Source organism: Gossypium hirsutum, chromosome A13 (genome assembly GCF_007990345.1).
Source record: "Gossypium hirsutum isolate 1008001.06 chromosome A13, Gossypium_hirsutum_v2.1, whole genome shotgun sequence".
Lineage (NCBI taxonomy): Eukaryota > Viridiplantae > Streptophyta > Magnoliopsida > Malvales > Malvaceae > Gossypium > Gossypium hirsutum.
In genome coordinates, this window is record NC_053436.1 from 61,087,288 (window position 1) to 61,098,668 (window position 11,381).

Below are 11,381 nucleotides of genomic sequence, written 5' to 3' on the forward strand. Positions count from 1 at the left end.
TCAATTTTTCTATTCAAAAGTTCTACCTGATTAGAGAGCATGGTGACCGAATCAACGTTAAAAATGTCGGCTGCTTTCGTTGACTTTATCGTCATGACTTCCCACTGATAATTATTCAGTGACATCTCTTCTATAAATTCAATAGCATCCTCATGTGTCTTATTATTGATAGTCCCACCAGCGACTGCATCAACCATCTGTCTAGTTGAAGGATTCAGGCCACTGTGAAAAGTTTGAACCTGTAGCCAGAGTGGTAGACCATGGTGAGGGCACCTTCTCAACAGATCCTTGTATCTTTCCCATGCATCGTAGAGTGTTTCTAGATCCATCTACACAAAAGAAGAGATATCATTCCTTAATTTAGCCGTTTTAGCTGGCGGAAAATATTTTAGTAAAAACTTTTCGGTCATTTGTTCCCAAGTTGTGATTGAACCTCGTGGTAACGAGTTCAACATGTTTAGATTTGTTCCTCAATGAAAAGGGAAATAACCGAAGGCATATGGCATCGTCAGAAACCCCATTGATTTTAAATGTGTCGCAAAACTCCAGAAAATTTGCCAAGTGATTGTTTAGATCCTCATCCTGCAAACCATCAAACTGAACAAATTGCTGTATCATTTGAATCGTGTTAGGTTTCAGTTCAAAATTATTTGCAACAATAGCAGGCCTAACTATACTTGACTCAGTTCCTGTTAAATTTGGTTTAGCATAATCATACATAGTGCGTGGAGCATGATTCTGATTTACTCGATCAGCGGCAATCGCAGGAGGTAGCGGATTTTCCTTATTTTCAGCCATCTCCTCAGTTGTGGTTTGAATATCGTCCTCTTGCTCTTCCTCTGTGTATCTTAAGTTTCACCTTATTTCTCTTCGGTTTCTACGAGCTATGCGATCGATCTCACTATCAAAAAGTAATGGTTCCGATGGGTTTCTTCTAGTCATACACTATAAAAAACTTGCTAGAAGAGAATAAAAGAGAAAATTAGAAAATAAAATAAAAAATTAAATTGCAAATAAAGTAAAATGGCTAAAGTAATAAAAATCGAGTGTTCCTAAAATCTTAGCTCCCGGCAACAGCGCCAAAAACTTGGTACGTGATATTCACAACAGGTTTTAAAAATTTATAATTAATCGTTCTTGAAACTAACTATTATCACGATGAAGGCAAGTGTACCTATCGAATAGTAGTATAGCTTTAGCAAGATCGGATTGTCGAACCCAAAGGAACCAAGAGTACTAGTAATTACTTTCTTTTTATTATCTAACCTAGAAATTAAGGGATGTGTTTATCTAAACTAATTAACTAAGCTAAGGGTGGACAGAGAGAAAATTGGGGAAAAGCTTTTGGGAAAACTCGATTGATTAAGACAATACCCAAGGAAAAATCCACCTAGACTTCATTTGTTATTTAACTCTGAATTAGACGATTTATTCATTTGACTTGATCTGTAGAAATCCCTAAGTTATATTATTATCTCTCTCTAGACTAATAATGTCTAACCCTAGGTTGATTAATTGAAATCTCTTTCTAATTAACACCCTAGTGTTGCATTAACTCATTCTATGGACTCCCTTATTAGGTTTCACCCTAATCCGGTAAAATCTTGTCACCCTATCTCTAGGCGTACAATCATTTCCGCTTAATTACGAAAAATGTACTCTTAGACAGGGACTTTTGCTCCTCTGAATAAGCGCATTAACTTGAATCAACATCCTGGAAAATTAAAACAAGAATTAAGAACACATAATTAAGAACAAGTCAAATATTTATCATACAATTCTGATAATAATAACAAGATCCATCTTAGGTTTTATTCCCCAGGTATTTAGGGGGTTTACTTCATAATTATGAAAGAAAACATCTCAAAAGAATAAAGATAACAAAACATAAAGAAAACCCAAAACTCCCGAAGGAAATTAAAGGGAGATCTTCAGTCTCGACGATGAATCCGACTTCTGAGATAGATCAATTGGCTTTCCTTGAGTAATTCATTGCCTCCTACTCCGTGTCCCCCCATTCCCCCCTTAGGTGTTTAAATAGGCTTTAGAATGCCTAAAAGCCTCAAAAGTGCCCTTTTCCGAATAGGACTATACTTGGGCTCAACAGGGACACACCCATGTGACACACGCGTGTGCGATTGCTTCAGACTGTGGTTAGGGCTATTAAATAGGCACGGGCGTGTGGTCTACCAGTGCGAGTCGTGTTTTGATTCTGCCAAATGGACACGGCCATGTGGCCTACCCGTGTGAGGACGTCTAGGTAGTGTTGATTTCCCATGTTGGCCCATTTTCTCTATTTTTGGCCCGTTTCTCGCTCCTTTTACTATCCTATACTCAACTAAGTATAAAACATGAAATTAAAGGAGTAGGAGCATCGAAATCACCAAATCTAAGGAGAAATCATCCATAAATGTTCTAAGCATAGGATAAAAATATCTATAAATTACGGTTTATCAAGCATCGGGTACCTGTCTCTACTAGAATGACCCACAGAAGTTGTAAAACGGTTGTGATATTCTTTTTATTTCTTTGATACTAACTGATATGACTTCCTAGACGATCTCTTTATCGAGTCTCTAGTTTCAAAATTAGCACATCTTTTCTCTTTACTCTGTTCTTCGGCCTTTTATGCCCGGTCAACCAGTACAATGAACTCTTTCAGTTCTAGAATTCCAACTAGAAGCTTTATGTCTTCGTTTAACCCTTCTTCAAATCTTTTGCACATCGCAGTCTCAATCAGAATACACTCCCGGGCATATTTGCTCGGTCTAACAAATTCTTGCTCATACTCTGACACAGTCACATGGCCCCATTTAAGCTCTAGAAATTCTTTACATTTCTGATCCAAAAACCTTTGACTAATATATTTCCTTTGGAACTCAGTTTGGAAAAATTCCCAGGTGATCCACTCTCTTGGCACAACAGAAATGAACGTGTTCCACCATTGGAAAGCTGAATCTTTCAATAACGATACCGCATATTTAACGTACTCAGTCGGGGAACAGGATAACTCATCAAAAACCCTGAATGTATTCTCTAACTAGAATTTAGCTATTTTGGGATCATCTTCAGCAATAGCTCGAAATTCTTCAGCCCTATACTTACTAATTGGGGTTGGTTCCAAACCTTGAGGAATAATGGGAACTGGTTGAGGAGCAAAAGGGGGTGGAGGTTGTTGAGCTATCCGGCTCCCATTCATTCATCATCTGGAAGAAGGCTTCTTTAGCCTCTCCTCTTCAACCCTCAGATACGAACCTTGTACTACTCGATGTAACTCCATGAACTGAGGCTTGAGTGCTGCTCTCTACTTCACCGGAGTTAGCTCAGTTGGATGTCATTGCTATAAGAAAACATGTTTAAAATGGCCAAGAGATATCACACTATCACAGGGTATATAATGGCATGTATAGCTAGACTTGTACATGCTACGTTCAGTCCGAGAATCGACTAAACCGTAACTCTAATACCAATAAATGTAACACCTTAACCAGTATCCATCACCGGAATAGGGTTTTGGAGTATCAACAAAGTTGACAGTACAAACGAACAGAATTTCAAACATTTCATAACATATCAATGAACACATTAAAACCAAGTAAAAATATACATATTGTCCCTTATGCGAGCCCTCGAAGCCCAAAATACGCATTAGAAACAAGTTGAAACTAAATCAGAAACTCAGAGAATTTTTATGAAAACATTGAAAAATTTCAAAGCTGCAGGGGTCACACAACCAAGAGACATGCCCCTATCATAGGCTATGTGGGCATTTAAAATACGGACACACAACTGTCTGCTAGGCCGTGTACCCTTCGAAGTAACCTTATATGCCCGTGTGCCAAGCCATGTGCTAGGCCGTGTAACAACCTGACTTGCAACCCTTTGAAAGCTATATGGGACACATGGTCGTGTCACTTGGTTGTGTGTTACACACGGCTGAGACACACGCCCATATCTCTGTACATGTGGACAAAAATAGGCCATTTCACAAGCCACTTTTCTCACTCAAATAGACATAAATCTACACCTAACATTGTGCATAACAACAAGCCATAATAAGGAACCCAAAACAAGCATAATCAAGCCTTAAGCATATGATATATTCACATACAACCAATACACCCTTAGGCATCTCAGATGACTATTTATAAGCATATCTAACCATGTGTTCAATATAACCAAATGATCAACTAACATATGTGCATATTTACATCAAAACTTACCATGCTACTCACTTATCAAAACACTCCAAATGGTACCAATTTGTGACAGCCCAAAATTGACCCTAGTCGGGAAGTGGTTTCGGGACCGCTAAACCGAGTCGTAAAAATAATTGACCGTCATATTTGATGTTTCTTATATGTATATATGCATGTGTGAAAATTTCATGTTTGAATTTTGTTAATTGTAAGTGAATTTTATTAAATGGGACTTATGTGAGAAAATTAGAAATGTGCTAGGCTAATGTAAAGTGGCCCATTTATGCATGTTGCAAATAATTGTACTTGCATGTCAAATACCCCTTTTTTTATAACTGGTGGCCGGCCATGATGGTCACATATATATAATATGTACTAAATCTTAATTAAATGGCCATTATTTTATGCAAAAGAAAGGAAATAAATAAAAGAAAGAATAAAAAAGAAAAAGTAATGAAAACAAAGCTTGTATCCTTGGTTTTTCTTGGCCGATTGTAAAGAGGAAGTTGGGAGGGAGGCATTCGGTCATCCTAGGCTAATAGCAAGGTAAGAAATTTATATTAGTTCATGAAATTTTGGTTAATCTTGAGTAAGATATCAAGCTACTTTGGTAACCCATGTAGAAACTTTGATTTGTGTTATGGACTAGGGCTTTCGGCTATTTGACAATGGTGAATTTTGTTGTTCCATGTTAAATTTAGATGAGCAAAGATAGATGAGTGTTTGAACTATACAAATAATCATATGTGAGCAATGGGTGCTAAAGGGAAAGGAATCGACTACCTTATTAGGTACCAAGGCCGAATGTGTACTTGATAAAGGAGGGGTTGTTATTGAACATTAGGTTATGTCCCTAGTGAATGGATGAATTGATAACCATTGTGTATGAAGATTTGCTTTACTATGTTTTTGTTAGCAAGATGAGAAACGAGTTAAGATGGTCATGGTGTAGTTGCCGAATTTGAATTAGGAAGTTATTGAGTAATGTTTGTACCTTAAGTGATAGAATAGAGTGAATGCTTGGAATGTGATATGTGTGAATTATATGTTTAATTAAGGTTTGCTAAGCTAGCTACTAAGGTGAAATGCAAATGTTAGCATTTGATTTGGTAGTAATCTGCTTGGGGACAGCAGCAGTAAGGTGATTTTGGAAAATCGCCATAATTTGTAGGAGTTGAATTAGAAGCTGAGTAAATTATGTCATTAAATCTTGAAGAGTCTAGTTTCTTACAAAAGAAACTATAAAAACAAAAGAGTTACCGATCTTGAGATATTTGAAGTATTGTGGGGCTGAGTCAAAATGACTACTAGATTCCCTGTCCTGTTTTTATAAAATCAGTGTAAATTGTACAAAAATGGCCCTAAGATCAAATTTATGTGCTTAGACTCCTTAATGAGTCTAGTTTCAAATGAAATAAACAAGAACATATTTTGAATTCTGTACAATGAGAAATTTGATTCGTAGTGAAGGATAGTCAGTTTAGTCAAACAGTGAAACATGGTGAACTTTAAGAAAAATCTGGTATTGATGGGCTGAACTAAAAATTTTGAAATTTTTATGGATAATAGATAAATGAGTCTTCTGTCAAGGAAAATTTACGGCAATTGATTTGGAGTTTCGTAGCTCCAGTTATAAAAACTTTAGTGACTGTTGCTCAGGAAGTCAGCTTATCGGGAAATTGTAATTATATTGTAAACATTAATGAAAATTTGCTAATGAATTATTTATTGATTTTTATAAAGCTTACTATAATCTATGTGTGTGAAAGTCGAATCTATATGTATTATATTCTGAAAGTAATACTTGAATAGTCGATTAATGACTATTTTAAAATTTGTTGAACTTAAGCTCAAGAGCAAAGGGGAACTAAATCCGATAAAGGGAAGGAAAAAGTAATTGAATAGCCTTTGAAGTCGTTCGACAACATCCGAGGTAAGTCTTCGAGTAATGACCCTACTTGAATTATATTGAAATGATTAGTCATACTATGACAGATAGCCGAATGTGCATAGAGACTATGTTATAAAGCCAATTGAAATCATACTCTTCGTGTGTGGCTATTGAGCCGAAATTGGAAAGGTTTAATAAATGTTTGTGTTTGAGCCTTAGTAACGAAAATAAGATATGGATGTGTTATGATTATTGATATATGTGTGCATGAGCATTTGAATACATCCGGGCTAAGTCCCGAAGGCATTTATGCTAGTGATTTTATCCGGGCTAAGACCCGAAGGCATTTGTGCAAGTTGATATATCCGGGCTAAGACCCGAAGGCATTTGTGCAAGTTGATATATCCGGGCTAAGACCCGAAGGCATTTGTGCGAGATGATATATCCGGGCTAAGACCCGAAGGCATTCGTGCGAGTTGCTATACCCGGGTTAAGACCCGAAGGCAATTGTGCTTGTGGTTATATCCGGCTAAATTCCGAAGAAACTTGGGTTTGAATGTGAGCGTTTTGTGCTGTAATAAATTCAATTAATACGCTCAACAAACCCAAACGATAAGGTATGTTTGCATGTGCTTCGGAAAAGTCGATTCGTTTTAAATAGTATTCGTTCAATCAACTAACGAACTTTCGGCTTTTAGATAAGTTGATACCTTGTGCGTGTATATGTTGATGAAGTGTGAAGTAAGTATGATTATGAGAATGTGTATTAATAAAGTGATTCATTTAGCTATGTGAATGTAATACTTTAGTCAAAGCCGATTTCATTACTTGAAACTTACTAAGCTTTAAAATGCTTACCCCGTTGCTTTGGCTCTCTGTTTTATAGATTTTGTTCGTTAGCTATCGGATTCGGGATCATCGAAGTCGAAGTCATCCACACTATCAAAGCCCTTTTGGTACTCTTTTAGTTGAACTCTGGATATGGCATGTATAGGACTACCCCTTGTTGTTTTTAAGTACTTTTTGTGATGTATGTGTGTACAGCCATGCGAAAATGGCTCGTAGAAGTGGAGTATGGCATTAGACCATTTGTGTTTATGTATATATATATGGTTTCATGATGTGACTATGGATTGAAATAGAAGTGTTGGGCAAATGATCAGCCATTGGAATGGCTAAATATGATCATATGTGGACCTATGTATGACAAAACCCTAGTTGGTCCATGGTAACCACGAAATAGGTAAAGTTTACCTTGAAAACAGATGCTGACAGCAGCAGTGGTGTGGATTTGAAAAATCACTAAAATTTGTAGGAATGGAATTAAATAGTGAATAAATTATGTAATCGAACCTTGATGAATATACTTTCATATTAAAGTAATGAAACAATCATATGAACAGTATATTAAGGGATATTAAAGTTCTCGTGAAACAGGGCCAGAACGGTTTCTGGATCTCCTGTTTCGAATTTGAAAATTCACCGTAAATTATCTAGAGATAATTAGAAGTCATTCCTTATATTTATGGATTCCCCTTTGAGTCTAGTTTCATTAGAAACAAACGCCATGAGTATTGAAGCTCTGTACAGGGCGATATCCAAGTCAGAATACATGAAGGTCAGAGTAGTTGAACCCAGAATCAGGGGAGACTTTAACTAATAAACTGTACCAATTGGCCTGACCAAAAATTCTAGAAATAAATCCACTAATGGATATATGAGTCTAATTTCGGGGAAAATTTACGGAATTAGTTTTCAAGTTTTTGAACTCGAGATATGATTTTTAAGGCGACAGTGACGCGGTTAGCCAGCCTGTCTGGAAATTTTTTAATGGACTGTGAAAACAAAGTAATTAAGTCTGTTAACACCTCGCGTTCGACTCCGGCAACGGTCTCGGGTACGGGGTGTTACAATTTTATTGGTATCAGAGCTACGGTTTAGTCAATTCTAGGACTACCGTAATGCGTTGGGTCTAGCTATACATGCCATTTTATGTGATTAATTGATAGTGTGGCGATTTCTGACATTTGCAAATGTGTTTATTTATAGTAATGGATCCCAATCCCGACCGAGCGGTAGCTGATGATCTTGAGAGTGTAGCGCCTGCTCCCGCACAAGGGACAGCGCCGGCGGACTCTCAACCTAATGCTAGTAATCCGAATGATGAAGCTAGACAAGCTTTCTATAGCGTGATGAATGATTGGTTCAACCAATACATTCGAACTAATACGGCTGTTCCACAACCTCCATTCCCGACTAATACAACCCCCGCACCTACACTACCTCCGAAAATTGACCAGATAAGGTCAAATAAGCCCCTAGTTGACAGAATCCGAAAACATGGGGCTACTGAATTTAAAGCTACGGATAGCGACGACGCCGAGCAAGCTGAATTTTGGTTGGACAACACTATCCGGGTACTCGATGAGCTATCTTGTACACCCGATGAATGCCTAAAGTGTACTATCTCCTTGCTACGCGATTCTGCCTACTATTGGTGGAGTACTCTGACTTCTGTTGTACCCCGAGAGCAAGTAACTTGGGAGTTTTTCCAAACTGAGTTTCAGAAAAAGTATATCAGTCAGAGATTTGTTGATAAAAAATGGAAGGAATTTCTTGAGCTTAAGCAAGGTTCTATGTCAATCACTGATTACGAGCGAAAATTTGTTAGACTTAGTAGATACGCTCGGGAATGTGTTTCGTCCGAGGCTATCATGTGTAAACGCTTCGAGGATGGGCTGAATGAAGATATAAAAATGTTCGTTGGCATTCTTGAAATACGAGAGTTCGTAGTACTTGTCGAGCGAGCTTGTAAAGCCGAAGAGCTTAGAAAAGAAAAACAAAAAGTTGATGTGGGAACTGGAGAGTTTCGTAAAAGATCCTCAGGAAAGTCTCTTCAACAGGCATCGAAGAAATTTCGAGATGATGTGGGCCGGTCTAGAGGCACTTCGGGCCTTTTTAGACTAGATCGTGATCGACCCCCTGTGGGTACACGAGGCACTTCGGTCGCCAGTGTTGGGAATGAACGTCGAGACAGAACGGAATGTCGATATTGCGGTAAATGGCATTCGGGGAGTTGTAGATCCCATGACCGCTCCTGTTACAAGTGCGGATCAGTTGACCACTTCATTAAAGATTGCCCGAGGTTGTCTGAACAGAATGTAAATCAGAGTGGGAAATCGGGTGCTACCACTGCTCGAGGTAGACCATCTAGAAATACGGGCAATGCTAGTGGTGGTCAGAGAGGATCTAGAGATGCTACGACCAGATCCGAGGCTCGTGCGCCTGCCAGAGCTTATGCTATACGTGCCCGCGAGGATGCTTCTTCGCCTGATGTTATTACCGGTACTTTTACTCTCTTTGATACTAATGTAATTGCTTTGATTGACCCCGGTTCTACTCATTCTTACATATGTGAAACCTTAGCATCTAGTAAGACTTTACCTATTGAGTCTACTGAGTTCGTAATTCGGGTATCAAATCCCTTGGGTCGTTACGTGCTTGTCGACAAAGTGTGTAAGAAATGTCCCCTAGTAATTCGAGGTTCCTGTTTTCCGGCGGACTTGATGCTTTTGCCGTTTGATGAATTTGATGTTATTCTTGGTTTGGATTGGCTGACCGCGCATGATGCAGTTGTGAATTGCAAAAGCAAGACTATTGATTTGAGGTGCGCAAATAACGAGATAATCCGAGTTGAGTCTACGGACTTAAAGGGGTTGCCAGCTGTAATATCCACAATGTTGACCCAGAAATATGTAAGAAAAGGGTACGAAGCATACCTTGCGTATGTAATTGATGACAAAGAATTAGAAAAGAAACCCGAATCTATGCCGGTGGTTTGTGAATACCCGGATGTTTTTCCTGAAGAATTACCGGGTTTACCACCTGTTCGGGAGATAGAGTTTGGTATTGAGCTTGTACCTGGGACTACGCCGATTTCGATAGCTCCGTATCGTATGGCACCAACCGAGTTAAAAGAGTTGAAAGCTCAGTTGCAAGAATTGACGGATAGAGGTTTCGCCCGACCAAGTTTCTCACCTTGGGGTGCACCAGTATTGTTCGTGAAAAAGAAGGACGGAACCATGAGGTTGTGCATTGACTATCGTCAGCTGAATAAAGTGACAATAAAGAACAAATATCCGTTACCGCGTATCGATGATTTGTTCGACCAACTGAAGGGAGCCTCAGTGTTCTCAAAAATAGATTTGAGATCGGGCTATTATCAGTTGCGAATTCGAGATTCGGACATACCCAAAACTGCCTTCAGAATGAGATATGGTCACTACGAGTTCTTAGTGATGCCATTTGGGCTCACTAATGCCCCTGCGGTATTCATGGATTTGATGAATCGGATCTTCAGACCATATTTGGATCGGTTCGTAGTTGTGTTCATTGATGATATCTTGGTCTATTCAAGAGATGAGACCGAACATGCTGAGCACCTGAGACTAGTGTTGCAAATTTTGCTGGATAAGCAGTTATATGCTAAATTCAGTAAGTGTGAGTTCTAGTTAGGAGAGGTTAGCTTTTTGGGTCATGTGGTATCTGCATCGGGTATTCGAGTTGATCCGAGCAAAATTTCAGCCATACTTAACTGGAAGCCTCCGAGAAATATTACTGAGGTTCGGAGCTTTTTGGGACTTGCCGGTTACTACAGACGGTTCGTAAAGGGTTTCTCGATGATAGCCACACCAATGACGAAGCTACTTCAAAAGGATGTTAAGTTCGAATGGACGGAGAAATGTCAGAAAAGTTTCGATCAACTGAAAACTTATTTGACTGAAGCTCCAATTTTAGTGCAACCCGAATCAGGCAAAGAGTTTGCCATTTATAGTGACGCATCCCTACTTGGGTTGGGTTGCGTATTGATGCAAGAAGGTCGAGTGGTGGCCTATGCGTCGAGACAATTAAAGCCACATGAGAAAAATTATCCGACCCATGATCTCGAACTAGCTGCCATCGTATTCGCTTTAAAAATATGGCGACATTACTTATTTGGTGAAAAGTGCCATGTATTTTCGGATCACAAAAGTCTCAAATATTTGATGACTCAAAGAGACTTAAATCTGCGACAAAGACGTTGGCTTGAGTTGTTGAAAGATTACGAGCTTGTCATTGATTACCACCCGGGAAAGGCTAATGTGGTTGCGGACGCCTTAAGCCGGAAATCACTATTTGCTTTACGAGCAATGAATGTGCACTTGTCTGTTCTACCCGACAATGTGTTAGTAGCTGAATTAGAGGCCAAACCATTATTGATTCGTCAAATTCGTGAAGCTCAGAAAGTCGAC

General features: G+C 38.8%; 1 non-coding gene across 1 annotated transcript; it reads left to right on the plus strand.

The window, feature by feature from the left end:
- Positions 1-255: 255 nt before the first annotated feature.
- On the plus strand, positions 256-362 carry LOC121213162 (small nucleolar RNA R71). The gene has a single exon (XR_005908532.1). It is a non-coding gene; the product is annotated as a small nucleolar RNA R71 (small nucleolar RNA).
- Positions 363-11,381: the final 11,019 nt, after the last annotated feature.